We start from the raw sequence: 14,118 nt of genomic DNA on the forward strand, positions 1-14,118 counted from the left end.
CTGACTTGTCTCTCTTTTCATATAGCTATGCCTAAATATCAAATACAAAATCCAATTGATGGATGCACTGCTTAGAAAGCATAAGGGTGAGTTGCTGATAGCAGTTTTTTGTTAAGTAATTTTCATAGTTCTCAAATTGTAGCCATTTTTATTAGATGCCAAACTATTCCCATGTTCATGGTACAAAAAAAAAAAAGGAAAGGGATAAATACAGCCATTGTTCTGTATCTGAACATACTCCAGACTGCACTCTAGAAATCTCTTGCATGCATCTTAGATACAATATTCAGATTTCTTCTGTACCCATAGGAAGTCACCTGCAATCTTTCAGTCTGTTGTAATTGACCTGTGTTATTTCTTTAGATTTTGGAGATGAGCATTTTCCTACTGATCCTTTATACTTTTGGTGTGTGAACATAAGACTTGTGTTCAGTGAGGTAACAAGATGCTGCAGGCAGACCATGTCACACAGAGCTTGTTTCTTTTCCACCAGTAACAATTCCTGTGTCATTCTTGCAGAGACATGAATACAATAGTTATATATGTTCAAAAAGGATATAAATATAAGATTTTCACTCAAAAGGATATAAATATAAGATTTTCACTACTATAATTAATGCCACAGCTTTTTATTATTGTTCTTGTTAGGGTTTTTCCCCTCAAGATTGAAAACATTTGGTTTTTTTCTCAATTCAAATTAATTAAATTCCTGTAAATAATATAATTCAAGTCATAGAGTTTGTTCCCATTCTTCACTGTTCATTGTTGGTATTTTTATTATCTGCTCTGTTATTCATAAGCAGAGTAAGAAGACATTTATTTTTCCTAAAATGACGTATACCTTCCATGTGCCAAGCAGTGGCAAATATTACTGAAAATCATGGTCATCAAGAGAATTTTATTACATATCACATAATTAAATACTTCAGGTTCAAGGGCATTCCAAGCTGTGGGCACTCACATTCATATTCATACTGAGAAGTTCATAATCTGTGTGTGAATTCCCCATTTCTCTTTGAACCCATCTGATTTTTTTTACAGTATAAACAGACCGCACAGTCCAATCAAAAGTAACAATCAGACTGAGGCTGCATCCAGCACCTTTCAGAAAAAGTCTTTAATCATACTGATAATGAAGCTCTCTCTATGTGAAAAAAAGTCCGTTTTCTTCAACACTGATAGGCAGAAAAATGTGCTAACATCATCTTCCAAATGATTTAGTCCTATTTAGCAGTATTTCATTAACCATATAGGAGAGTTTAGTTCTCTTGTGCAAACACATAGCAAAAATGGCGACTCTGCCCTAGATTTTTTACTGCATGGGAGAGACTTCTGCAAGGTGTATTCCGTTGTGAACAGCAGGAGAACAAGGCCTAAAACAGGAGGAATCAGTGGCTTTTCCAAAGAGAATACTCTCGCTCTTTCCCTTATAATAATTTCTGTGTTATCCTTCTTCCATCTCCCAGCATTCTTCAGATTCATCATTTCTAAAATGCCTTTGCTTTAACTAAGCAATAACTGTTTGTGATGTGGTTTTGTAATTAGCATCTGTTTTGATTTTGTCTATCATTCTAGTTTTAAGCCAGATTGACACCTTTGCACAAGTAGACTATTCCCTAGTTAGTTCTCCAGCAGTCTCCAAATCACACATTAACTTGGATTTGAAGGTTATTTGTCTTTAATATCAGTGTGCTTTCTATGACTTTTCTGATTATCTTTTGAGTTGATGAATTTTCTTTCACTACAGTCTTATTCAGCCTCTCCAATATTTATGTAGAAAAGCAATAAGACATTTTGGGAATTTTGGTCAAGAGTTATTTTGGAAACCAGCATTTGGTAATTAACCAACGCTATTATTTATAATTTAGTTATTTCAGAGTTGAAAGCCTTCAGAGGTGCTTTAAAAACAGCTTTAAAGGGTTCTTTAAAAACACATCTCTTGTACTGCTGCTTGGTCTTCACCTGTTAGCAGCAATACATAATCTGTGGTGGTTCCCAACATGATTGCAGTCAAAAGCTGTTTGTTTTGAGATGATTCAGCATCTTGTATAAGTACAGGTCACACCCAAAAACAAGGCTCCTCTCAGACAGTGCTTGTGCAGCACATAACAGTTCTTACCTACTTTTCACCTTTGTTGCAGGAGTTATCTCAGCAACACCCAGTTTTTCCAGCAGTTTCAACAGTCCTTGTAATTCTGAGCCATCCCCATGGCTCTCAGAACAGACTTCAGTTAAGAAAAATGTGCCAGAGCTGATTTTGTTCAAGCAACTCTTACCACACACAAAAAACTTCACAAGCAGGATATACACAGGTTTAAAGAACTAAGCAATTACATATCAGCTACTGTCACTATATTGAATTCATGGACTAAGCTTTAACACATGGACATCCCAGTGGGACACGGGATGACTTTTCTAAGTCAGTCAAGGAAGTTATTCAGTGCTCATTGGAACAGGCTGGTTCTTGATGTTTGTAAGTTGTCTTCTTCCAACTTCCAGCTTTTTTTTCTTAGGGTTTTATACCTTTCCATGCCAGTGTTTTTCCTATTGAATCTTCCAGCTACTAACATTCACAGTGTCAGTAACTACATGATCTACTGTCTATATTATTCTTCTTTAATTTCTTGGCCTCATACTCTCTCACATTTTAACAGTTATTTTCTTAGCATACCTGAACCAAGGACCCCTACCTGTGCAGCACCAATATAGGTCTGGAAGAATTGGCAGCTGGGCCAGGGCTGAGTGTTAGGTGATATAAAAGGCTCCTTTGTGTCCCTGTCTGTTATAGATACGATTGCCAATTTGATTTTATCGATAATTTGCCAGAGTCAAATTATGATATAAAAACAAAGTACAAAATTTATTTTGCGCGAATTGACAAAATTTCGGTAAGCCACGGATCGGACAGAGTCTAGCCCGGGAATAGACCCTGGGTGACGCGCTGAACAACCCCAAGCACTGGCAGCTTCGGAGTGTAGCGAGCACACCGAGCTTTCTCCATGTAGGTCTTTTTATCCTATTTTTCTTGCCGCGGGCTAGGAAGTCCATTGTCCTTTTCATAACCAAACAAGTTCCAAAGGTTTCTCCGGTCCAGTAGAATGCTATCTGATGGAAGGTGGTCCTGTCCTCGATGTCTTTGGGAATAATTCATCGACTTCTGGTCTTGTGCTAGACAGGATTAATCTTAACAATACACAGTCACATCCCGAGAGAGATATCCTTGTTATCACCCTGAATTCCGATACTCAGTTCTTACTGGAAATCTCTTTTGCAAACTGAAAGGTTTCCCAGAACTGTTTTAAAATTCTAAGCAGTGTGTTCCCTCCCTCCAGTGGGGGGGGTATCCAGGTGTGCTGCTGATGGCGTAATTCCCTGTGTGGCTGCAATCGTGAAATTAACTGTTCCTGTTGTGTTTTACATGTAAATAGAGTCTATTGGTATGGTATGTATTGGTGTTTTGCTGCAGACTAACTTTTCTTGGGTATTTCCCTGAGAACATGTCTAGATGTAACTCTCCTTCTATCTCTTTTTACTTTAATATCTATTTACCTTATTTTATACTATTCTGAATCTATTCCTCTACTTTAATAAATATGAATTTTGACACTCATTCATAACACTGTCCTAAGCAATTTCCAGTGCTTTTCAGGAGTGCCTGAAGATTTTTCTGAAATGTCATCCTGAGCATTAAATTTTAAAAGGTGTCTTCACTACAGACAGAGAAACAGAAAGAAAACTGTAGTCCAGAGAATTATTTTTTGTGTGTGTCTTGTAGCTGCTGTTCAGAATACTCACTTGAATGCTCAAATTAAAACTTTGAAAGCATGGCACCCAGATTTTCTTTGATTCCTTTATTTTTTTAAAAGAGCCATAATTTGCTGATTTTTAGGGCCTAATACAAACTTATTTGCTTAGTTCAAGGTTTCTTAAATGTCAAGCTTTTATCCAGACTAGGAAAAAATCTTTCTGTTCAACCACTGCTAATACATTCTGACTGATAAAAATGTTTCAACTAGAAATATTTGATAATGACTTTTTGCAGGCCATAGTCTATTCAGTAGGAAATCACACAGACCCTCCCTTTGTGCCAGCTCCATTTGCTCTCCCAAACTAGAGTGATTCCATGATATATCTGGGAGTCTCCAATTATTTTCTTAAGTCTGCTTCACTGGCTCACTATGGAGCCGGGGCTTTTAATATCACTATCTCCAAAGAGGTGAGTATGATTTGCTTGTGATAGAATTACAAATATTAGCAAGATGGATAGTCAGCAAAGAAGACTAACACATTATGTTTGCCATTTCACATAGATTTGGGTCATACAACTTGTAAGAGAGATTATGACATTCAGTTTGTCATAATTCAAAGTAGTCAAAGTCCCTCTCAGACTTCAGTCTGAACTTCTTGCAGCCCTAGGCAAAGAATGACAGAATGAACATCACAAATTTGGTGTGCCAGGAGTGGCAAAAGGAATCTAAAAAAGCTTTTCTCAGCATGGATTCCACATGGAAAAGGCCAAGACAACAAAAAGTGTACTGAAGCCCCAGTCTGCTGCACAGTGGCCCATGATAAATGTATTGGGTATATTGAGAAACTAGAATAAATCCTTAGACTTAAGAGAGTAGCAGAAAGAAGCAAGCAGCAGGTACAAGCAAACTGAGCTTTCCTCTGTGGTTGAAGAACATACAGGACCTCTCAGAAATGCCAGTTTCCACACAGGCATTTGTAGTCAGAGTTTCCAGTAAGTTTTGCCAACTGTAGCAATGCTGAGAGGCTCTTTATGAAAACTGGTGACACAAATGGTACTAGTAAACATCATCACAGTGGTTAGCAGCAAAATGGCAAATAAGATTTTTGAGTCCTTGCCTCTGACTTATTCAGTGTATTTCATCTGAGAAAGTCTTAGAGACAGAAGTCATGTCTGTTCTTTCAAAGAATAATGCTTGTTTACTGGTATATGCTCCTGAATCAAGTCCATGAGAAATCTCTCTCTTCTGTCCCAAAGAGCACTGTGGGTTCCTTAGAAATCATTCTGGGCAAGAAAATACTAAATCAAAACATGGATTATCTAAAACTAAAATAATGTGTTGGGATTTTTTTTCCACCCCCCAAGGAAAACCTAATTTTTAAGCTGATAAAATTACCTAATGTATTTTGTTTACAGCTTGATAGTACTTTTAATCTAAACACTTCCCTACTCAGACATTTTATTTCTGAGGTAAGTACTTTTATTTGGACAGATCTTTTAAGAAAAAGCAGTATCTAATGTTTTCTATGGATATTGTCTGTGTGCTAGCTCATTTCCAAAAGCTGGGAGGAGACAAGAAAACTGGTCTATTTTTAGTGCAAAATTCAAACTTACATGTCTACCCCATTATAACTCTTCCTAACTATATCATACTACATTTTTGTCATTCTCTACTCCTCTGAGGGCTAGATTTGCTCTAGGGGCTAGTCTTTGAAACAGTTAAAAAGAATAAGTGGTAGCCATCTGTCAGATCAGTCTCCTTTCATTCCTCTTCAAGATAATGGTATCTGTGCTATTGGTAGCTTGACTTCTCTTTGCAAAGATTCCTGATTTCTGACCCCTGGAAATTATATACAATGGGATATAATAGTCATGAATCTATAAATGTGATGCAAGAAATTAAGATACTATGAAATGCTTTAAAAATATGGCAATATTTACTATAAGATTATGAAATTCAGAATCTGCATTGCAAACTGAAGCTTTGTCCTCTAGGAGTTTCCCAAGCTTTTCAAAAGCTTGGCTGTTTTGAAAGGCTGTCAACTTTTCCAATTTCTTTATATTGTTAAGGTGATTTTTTTTTTACTGGAATCACTAATTTCCTTCACTTATTTAACATACTAATTGCTTTCTCTTCAAATATATTTTTCAGGAATAGCCTCTAAATTGTTTCTCTATATATTGTTCAGTATCAGTGAGCTTAAAACTTCATCATTTGCTTTATCATCTCTGAGACTCAGAGTATGTGCAATGCCAATTTTGTCACTTCAGTTGATATAATGAAAATTAAGCTTTTTTAATACTGATTCATTACAAGAGGATTGGTGAATAGCACCTGATTACAATGCAGCTGTAGGAACTGTAGCTTGAGAAAAGCTTAACTCTGCCCTCAGCAGTTTTTTCCTCTTTGAACCTGCCCAGATTGCTTGGCGTTACATAGCAGCAGACCCAGTGCTGCTGAGGCTGATAGCTACATCACCTCCTGCAGTCAGTTTAAATGCAGGCAGATGTGTCCTACAGATCACTGGCTGTGTAGAAGTGTTGGCTGTTCTGCCAAATTCAGCCACCCAGTATATCTTTGCAGGGAATCTAATAAGTAAAAGGGAGCTAGAAGATTACGTTCAGTGCTGGGGCTGAACAAATCACACACTAATCTTCCTGGTCCTTTGAAAATCTTAGAGATTAGCATAAAATAGCATATACTGGTCTGCCACAAATATGCACGCTGTTTTGCGGCATTTCACAGGAAGGAAACACACACCACACATTATAGAAGTTAATAGATTTAATAGGCAGGTGCAGAGAGCCCTTTTCTCCATGTGGGAGGTTGAGTAACTAGTCAAGAATAAATTGTAATATATAAGAATGTTACTGTCTGATGCCCAGTGTTCCTAACCTCTGTGTTATGAAATAGTTAAGTGTGTCCCCAGACATCTTTTCATTAGATTGCAAGTGAACCAATTATGTCAGCCATTCAAGGACTTAAATGATCCTAAAGATAAAGAGGCAATCAGGGCAGTGTTATCACTGTTCATTCAATCTCAGTTGCAGGCAGAAAGCAGCAAATTCACAAATGATTTCACAATCTATATGTATTGACCACACAAAAAGTTTAGACAATGTGTTTCCAATCACAAAAGCAATTGCATTTGTGCCTGTATCTAAGACAGTATCTATCTGTGCATACAGTGGTAGAAGACTGCTTTGTTTTTTTTCCCTGCAGACAGCCAGTACCAGAGCCAATTTGAATATAAGCAAACAGAAGTTGATTATCTCATTACTTCTGAAGAGGTAACCAAGAAAAAATCAGAAAGAAGCATTAATTATCCCTACATTAGGATACAATAGAACTTGTGTCAGCCTGACAGTGCTTGTTTCACCATGAGAAAAAGAATATTAGTTACCTTCTTTCTCATAGGAGCTCCACAATACTTTCAACTGGTTAGTCTAAATCTTGGAGATGAAATATAATAATATTGTGGAACAACCATGTCTCTCGTGCCCCATGATGTTCCCCCTTTCTGTAGCTTAAATGCCTTTCCAGGTGACAACATTCAATTTATTGGTTATCTTGAAGGCATCTGTTTCAGTCTGTGATGGTTTTGGAGAATCAAGTTCAGCACTTTACTCAAAACCCTCTGAATGTTGCTGCAAAGTCTGAACATCATAAACAGAAGTGCTGGAGTGCAAATTCCCCGCAGGACTACTGTCCCTATAGTTCTCCATATGCCTTCATGAGAGGGGCAAGAAGAAGTGAGACTACATAGCACACACTGCAGCAGCATGTCATCAAACAAATGAGAGCAGAAAGGTGTCTGTAGTTTAAATCAAAGCTCAGAGCGTTTTAGATTTCACTTAGGTCTTGCTGGTTTTGTGGTTTCCTGCAGTTGTGCTTGTTCTCAGCTGTGTTACAACACATTTTATTCACACTTCAAGTAGGGCTGGGTTTACAGCCCTTCTCCATAAATGAATCAGATGGGCAGAAGCAAAGACTTTCAGACAAGTCGCCTACATCAGTGTTTCTTCATGTTAGCTCTATACATCAAGCTGGGTTAGAATTCCAGAACTTATGACAATTTTTAATCTATTATAATTTCATTAAAGAAAAATATGAGCAGTCTTTTCTTAGTTTTGGTCACTGGACCTTTTAACAGGAAAAGAGGACTTTAAATGATCAGAGCCTGTCAGTATAAGTTTAAGAAGTAATGGAGCTACTCACTTAGAGCTTTTGACACAAAAATGTGTTCTCCTGTTCTTCAAAACTTTGTTTTTCCCCAGGAATATATGTACAGTGAACCAAGGATTCATTACAGGCATCAGTGGGAAAAGTTAGCAAATCATAATAGTTAGAAATGGATATGAGTTTATTCAAATCATAATGAATATTTGATGAAGGTGTAGTTCAGCCATTCCAGGAAATTACCAGAAAAATTTGATTTCCCAAGTGTTATAGTCACAGCACTGGACTACACATGGCCATAGGAAGAGATTAGTATCAGAAAGAGCCTGGTGATTCTAGAATTCATTTGTAGTTGTCACAAAAAAAACTAACTAACAAAAAAACTAACTTTTTAATTAAAAGTTGTTGGGAATTGAAGAGCCTTTGTCAAAGTTAAATGTGTGAATCAGCATGAAATAAGTATGAATTTCCACAAATGAATCTTCAAGCAGTATGCATAACTTGTGCCTCTAGTAAAACCTCTTCCTTTACTTTTTTTTACTTCAGGTTCCAGTTCTCCCGGCTGCACTCCAGTCTTGGTTTCCCTGATGTAAGTTGATGGTTTCAGTGCCTAGGAAAGGTAGCTGAGCCCTTCAGAGACAAAAGAAATTCTTCTGAACTTATTGTGAACAATTATTGGTCTGTCTTGGGGATATCATCTGCCACCGCTCTTTGTGTTTTGAAACTCTATATTCTCTGCTTTTCTTTTTCTTTTCAGTAAGAGGAGATATCTCGGAGAGTGCTGGGTTTTTTCGTCATCAGAGGCTCAAAATGTTATATAGTCTGCCTAGGTTCAGACAGAATTCACAGCTGGATGGAATATGTGTAGTAGTTGGAGTGAATACAAAATCAGGCTTCAGCTCCATTTCAGGAATTATCTTAAATCATTTCAACCAAATACAATAAAATCAGGAGCTTAAAAGGGGAATAAAAAAACACATGGTCACTATTTTGATCACTCACTGTAGACTTGGAAATGCTCAGTGAGACTCTGCAGCAGCTCAGTCCAACCCACATCTTTAAGTAAAGGGAGAAAGACACTGATCACAGTGGCATTGAGACAGAGCATAAGCACAGGACAGTTCTTCCATCCAGAGAGTTGTTCACTTCTGAGAACTGAGTCCTGCCAGCTGAAATGAGCATAGCATAGGAATGAAATTAGCATATTTCATTTCATAGGAATGAAATTAGCATATTTCATTCCTAAAGTTAAGGTTCATCCCAGGTACTTAACATGAAGAAAAAAAACCCTTCAATTTAATTCATTGCATGAAACATGGACACCTTTTTGCCATGCATATTTTGCATTGTTCAGCTGCAACTTAAACCAACATAAATTTTTTTTTTGGCTGAGATTTTCTCTCTCAAGATCTTCTCTGATTGTTTCGCTTGTCATTTTGATCCTAGCCCTCCATTTTCCTCATTGAGCTACAACCTCATAGACATCAGGCACTAATCAGCAAATGTTCTTATTCTCTCACAACAGAAGTCACTGGTGGAGAATTTTCTGTCTTATGCTTTACAGAGAATTCCAGCAATCAATGGTAAGGACTGTAGCCAGTTCCTAAGCACACCTGGTTGGAAAGCAAGACTGAAACCATAAAAGGGAGTGCCCAGCTTTAAAGACTCTGTTATGGGAGGTTTTTTTTCCATTTGGTGACAGCTGGACAGGTTTACTCTGTGCTGGACTTCGATCCTAGTCATTCAGCCATATGGATCAGGGGCTGGCACAGAGTAAGTGTGTGCTCCCTTTCAAACACTGAGCTAGGGTTCCATTTTCACTGAATGCAGTGTGGCAGCAGAGCTGAGACTGCCTTGAGTCTCGTCCTGACAGAGTCAAGCCATGACCAGAGAATGGCCCAAACTGAGGAAGCGCAGAGCACATGCGCATCTTTGGGCTTCAGGGTAACATCTCAAACTTTATCACCTCCCCTGCTGCTACAGGCAGGACAGAGTAGAAAATCAGTTCTATGGGATGCAGGGAGTAAGGGACAAGGAACAAGGGGGTGGTGGCAGAGAGAAGCAGGTGGGAGGATACAGAAGGTGCCTCTGAGGTGAACAGAGGTGAGAAGACTTCTGAGGGAAAAGCTGAGTTATCAATGAGAAGAAAAGAAAGAGAATGAAAGGTTGGGAATCAAAAGTCAGATGTTTAGAAAAGCAAATAAGAAAAAAGCTGGGGTTTGATCCAGGAAAATAGAAATAGATGAGGATAAGAGGAACCCACAGGCTGAGAGGATCAAGTAGAGAAGAAAATAAAGATGGGACAGTAAGTCAGAATGGAAAACAGCAGAAACCAGATTTTGAGGGAGAGATACCAGAAGAGGAACAAAGGCAGGCAGATCCCAGTATCAGACAGCTGAGAGATTGTAAGAGGTTTATATGCAACTCTTTTGCATGGTTTTTGCCTTTTATACTTATGAATAATAGCTCCCTTGAGAGCCATGACAGCTAAATAAAGGGAAACTGCAAACAAATTGAGTTCCTTGAGAAAAATTCTTCTTAAGTGCATTTTATTATTACTTTCAAATGTATTTGTCCTTTTTGAAGATAAACTAGGGAAAGGATTTCCTCTTCTTAATTTCACCCACACTAGCCTGACTGGACCCGTAATAAAAATTAATCAGGTGAGAAGCCAAATTTCCTCTTATAGACTATTGCTTCTGTTTCAGGCCTGTGAATTGGTGCATTTTCCCGTGGTGGGTAAATGTTCTCTAAATGTTGTAAATAGTAAAGCTTTCACTATACATTGGATATAACATGCAATCTCTGAACCCAAAATGAGCCCCCCCCCCCCCCGCTCCTATCAGTTTTACTATCAGTTTTAGGTTGTAAAGGGCCCATCAGCCTTTTGGGGTGCCATCATGGGGACATGACAAGGTCAGCACTATCCCCAGCCAGGCTTAGGAGCATTGAGTGCCTGAGTCCTCGTTTCTCTGACCATTCTCTAAGAAGGCTCATGGGCAGAGTGTCTCTGTGGTAAGTGTCCTCAGTCTTTTGGAGAGTTGTATTAACCTACATCAGAGTCCATTCCTACCCTAAAGTTAACTAAAGTTCAGGAGGCACAAATCCACTCTTGCCATCTGCCCCACTGTTGCAGTTCATTTGGGGGATCCCCGGGCAGTTTATTGGGAGTCCCACCCCCGGGAGAAGCATGGTTTCTGAGGGAGAAGGGGGGAAGGGGGAGGGAGGGAGAGAGAGGGAGAGCCTAGAGAGAAAAGGGGCCAAGAGGGCGTCTCATCTTCCTCACACAGCTTAAGAGGGAGATTCAAAGTGGGCGCGGAATAAGACTTGGGCCAATGGGATTACAGATACATGATACTGCAGGGGAGGATCACAGCTTGGAATAAATCGTGCATTTTCAAGGGGTGAGACAGAGCACACCATTTCACTAAAATGTAACACCACACCCCGCTGAGGGTCTTACCATGGGAACAAGCCCCAGAGTACTGTACCTGAATATACCCACCTGAATTTAAGGTGGGTTAAAAAACATTTTATATGTTTTTCTTTCATTAGGGTCATCTGGTTATTTGTACTGATGTTCACTATCAGCTGGAGGAGGACCTTCACAGCCACTGCTGATGTCCTTAACTTTTAAAGAACAATAAGAGAAAAATGTAGTCTTCCTTCGGTTGTCTTATAGGGAGTAGATGCTACAACATTAGAAGCATGGCTTTTCATCACTATTTTTAATGTTTTACTAAAATCTTCTTAAGCACTTTTCACAAAGCAAATCTGTTGTGTTTAAGTACAGTGAGTGTAGCTAATTATTATTGATGCTTTGGAAAACTTGCTACAGCCTGATGAGAAGTGGTGACTGGTTCTTTTCACTAGAGTTGTAGAAAATAAATTTTCTTAATATTAAAAGCCAGTTCTTGCATAATTCAATTTATCTCCTTTAGTGTTAGCAAAACTTTTTGTATGGAGTGAGACCTTATCCTTTGTAAATATTTCACAATTTGTCCTTTTGTAACTGGACTCTGAGAGTGGGAACAGATCTACAAATCTCTGTGAATTGCCATGTAATTATAGAATATCATCTAGTTCAGACACTGGCTCAAAACAGGACTAATTAGATGAGGTTATTGAGCATGTTGTCCAGTTGAGTCTTGAACCCCTCCAAGGATGAAGATTCCACAATCTCTCAGGACAATCTGTTTCATTATTTAACTACCTTTAGAGTAATTTTTTTTCCGTAGTATCTAATCAGTATTTCCCATATTCCAGTATGTTCTGTGGCCTTTTGTACTTTCACTACACACTTCCCAGAAGAGTCTGGCTCCATTTTCTCTGTAGTCTCTGCAAAATTTGCATGCAACAAAATGGCCTTTCAAGCCCTCTCTTCTCCAAGGTGAACAACCTAATCTCTCAGACTTTCCTTGTAGTTAATGTTCTCCAGCCCCCTTGGTCACACCTGCTGGTGCAGGCCAGAGGACAACCTTGCTAGTAAAAGTGGCCTTTTCTGTGTCTTTTGTCACTAGTCCCCCATCCTATTGAGCAATAAACCCACACTCATCTTCTGCTGTCAGTATTCTTGCAGAAACCTTTCCTGTTGTCCTTCAGCTCCAACTGAGCTGTGGCTTTCCTGATTTCATTCCTATGTGTGCAAACAAAATGTTTGTGTTCTTTCCAAGTAGCTGGTCTCAGTTTCCATCTTCTGCATGCTTCCTTTTTGTATTTAGGTATTATGTTTGGTTTTTCGAGCCAGGTCTAAGAAGCTCTCAAAACCAACATAATACACCCAAGATAGCTCAGCTTCCCTTGGAGGCATAAAAATAAGCAGGATGGCTGCTGCTGCAGTGTTGGAAACAAAAATGCTTAATAAAAGGCAAAATAACAAACAGAAAAAAAACCGAGCCAGGTGCAGCAAGTCTGTGCTCCTGGTAAAACACCTCACAAAAGCCATCAGCTTCTTTGTTCTCTTCTTTTTCTACTAAATGGCCCACGTGGGACTTCTTGGCTCCTGTCCAATTAGCTGTCCTTAAGTTCAAGGTGAAGTCCCTAAGGCCCTATGAGGTGGCTTTTCACCATTTCATTGAGGTAGAGAAATTTCTGGGCTCTTTCCTTTTTGGGAGACAGAGGATAGTTCTGTCCCTCTGTCCATAGGGGGCACATTCCTACATTTAGGTTCACTCAGGAGCTCCACGTTCTCCATGCTGGCTTTCTGCCACAGCTGCTGAACTGTCTGAACATTCTAATGGCAGTTCTTATGCTCTGAGGCAGCTGCCCTTGAAGATTAGCCAGCTCTTCTGGGCCTCTGCTCTCCAGGGCAACTTCCCACAGATCCTGCCAAGCAGGTCTCATCTGTAGTCTGTGGTTGTAATTCTGTTCTTTGTCTTGTTGCTTCTGCCAGGACCTGAAACCTCACAGTCTCATGCTCCCTGCAGCCAAGGCTGTCCTTGGCCTCTGTATCATACAGAAGTTGTTCTTTGATTGTGAGTAGCTGCAGCTCTTTGAGGGTATCAATCCTCAAATAATTCCATACCTCTAATATTTGTAAAATGGTAGCTGTATTTTTTCTTTTATCTGTGTCAACAGAGACATTCAACCAGGAGACATTAAAAGTGTTTGGAACGGAAACTACTCTACAGAAGTCATACCACAGAAAGTTCAGTTCAGGATAGAAATGTGGCTTGCACAGTTTGAGCTGAATCAGTTTATTTATCCCGCTTTCTGATAGAATACTAAAAAATGGCATCCCGAAACCAAATAGCAGTAAGTCATAGCAGGGCTTCCAATTCTTTGTGTTCTTTGGTAGGTGAAGAGTGACTAGAAAAAGAATGGAAGAAGAACTCCAAAGAAATTGATGTTTTCAATTAGACTGGTGTCCCTTCCTGATATCAGAAAATGTATAGAGGTTTATGTAACTGAGGGTGTGAGTTATATTCATGATCAGTTGCCAGAGATATGAATAATGAAATTATTATGCAAGTGAGTCCCCGTGTCAATATTAAATATGAGTGAAGTATGAGCATTTGTTGGCTGACTGACAAGTGTATCTACCTTTATTATTCCTGGATTGCACAATGAAGTGACTCAGATTGTCCAGCAAAGTGTCCCGTGCATGGGGGCATTTGCTTGGTACTTGCAATTGATTAAATCACCTCCTTGACAAGCCAAGTAGTACTGGTTAGCTGAAGTACTGGTTAAC

Source organism: Motacilla alba, chromosome 1A (assembly GCF_015832195.1).
Source record: "Motacilla alba alba isolate MOTALB_02 chromosome 1A, Motacilla_alba_V1.0_pri, whole genome shotgun sequence".
NCBI lineage: Eukaryota > Metazoa > Chordata > Aves > Passeriformes > Motacillidae > Motacilla > Motacilla alba.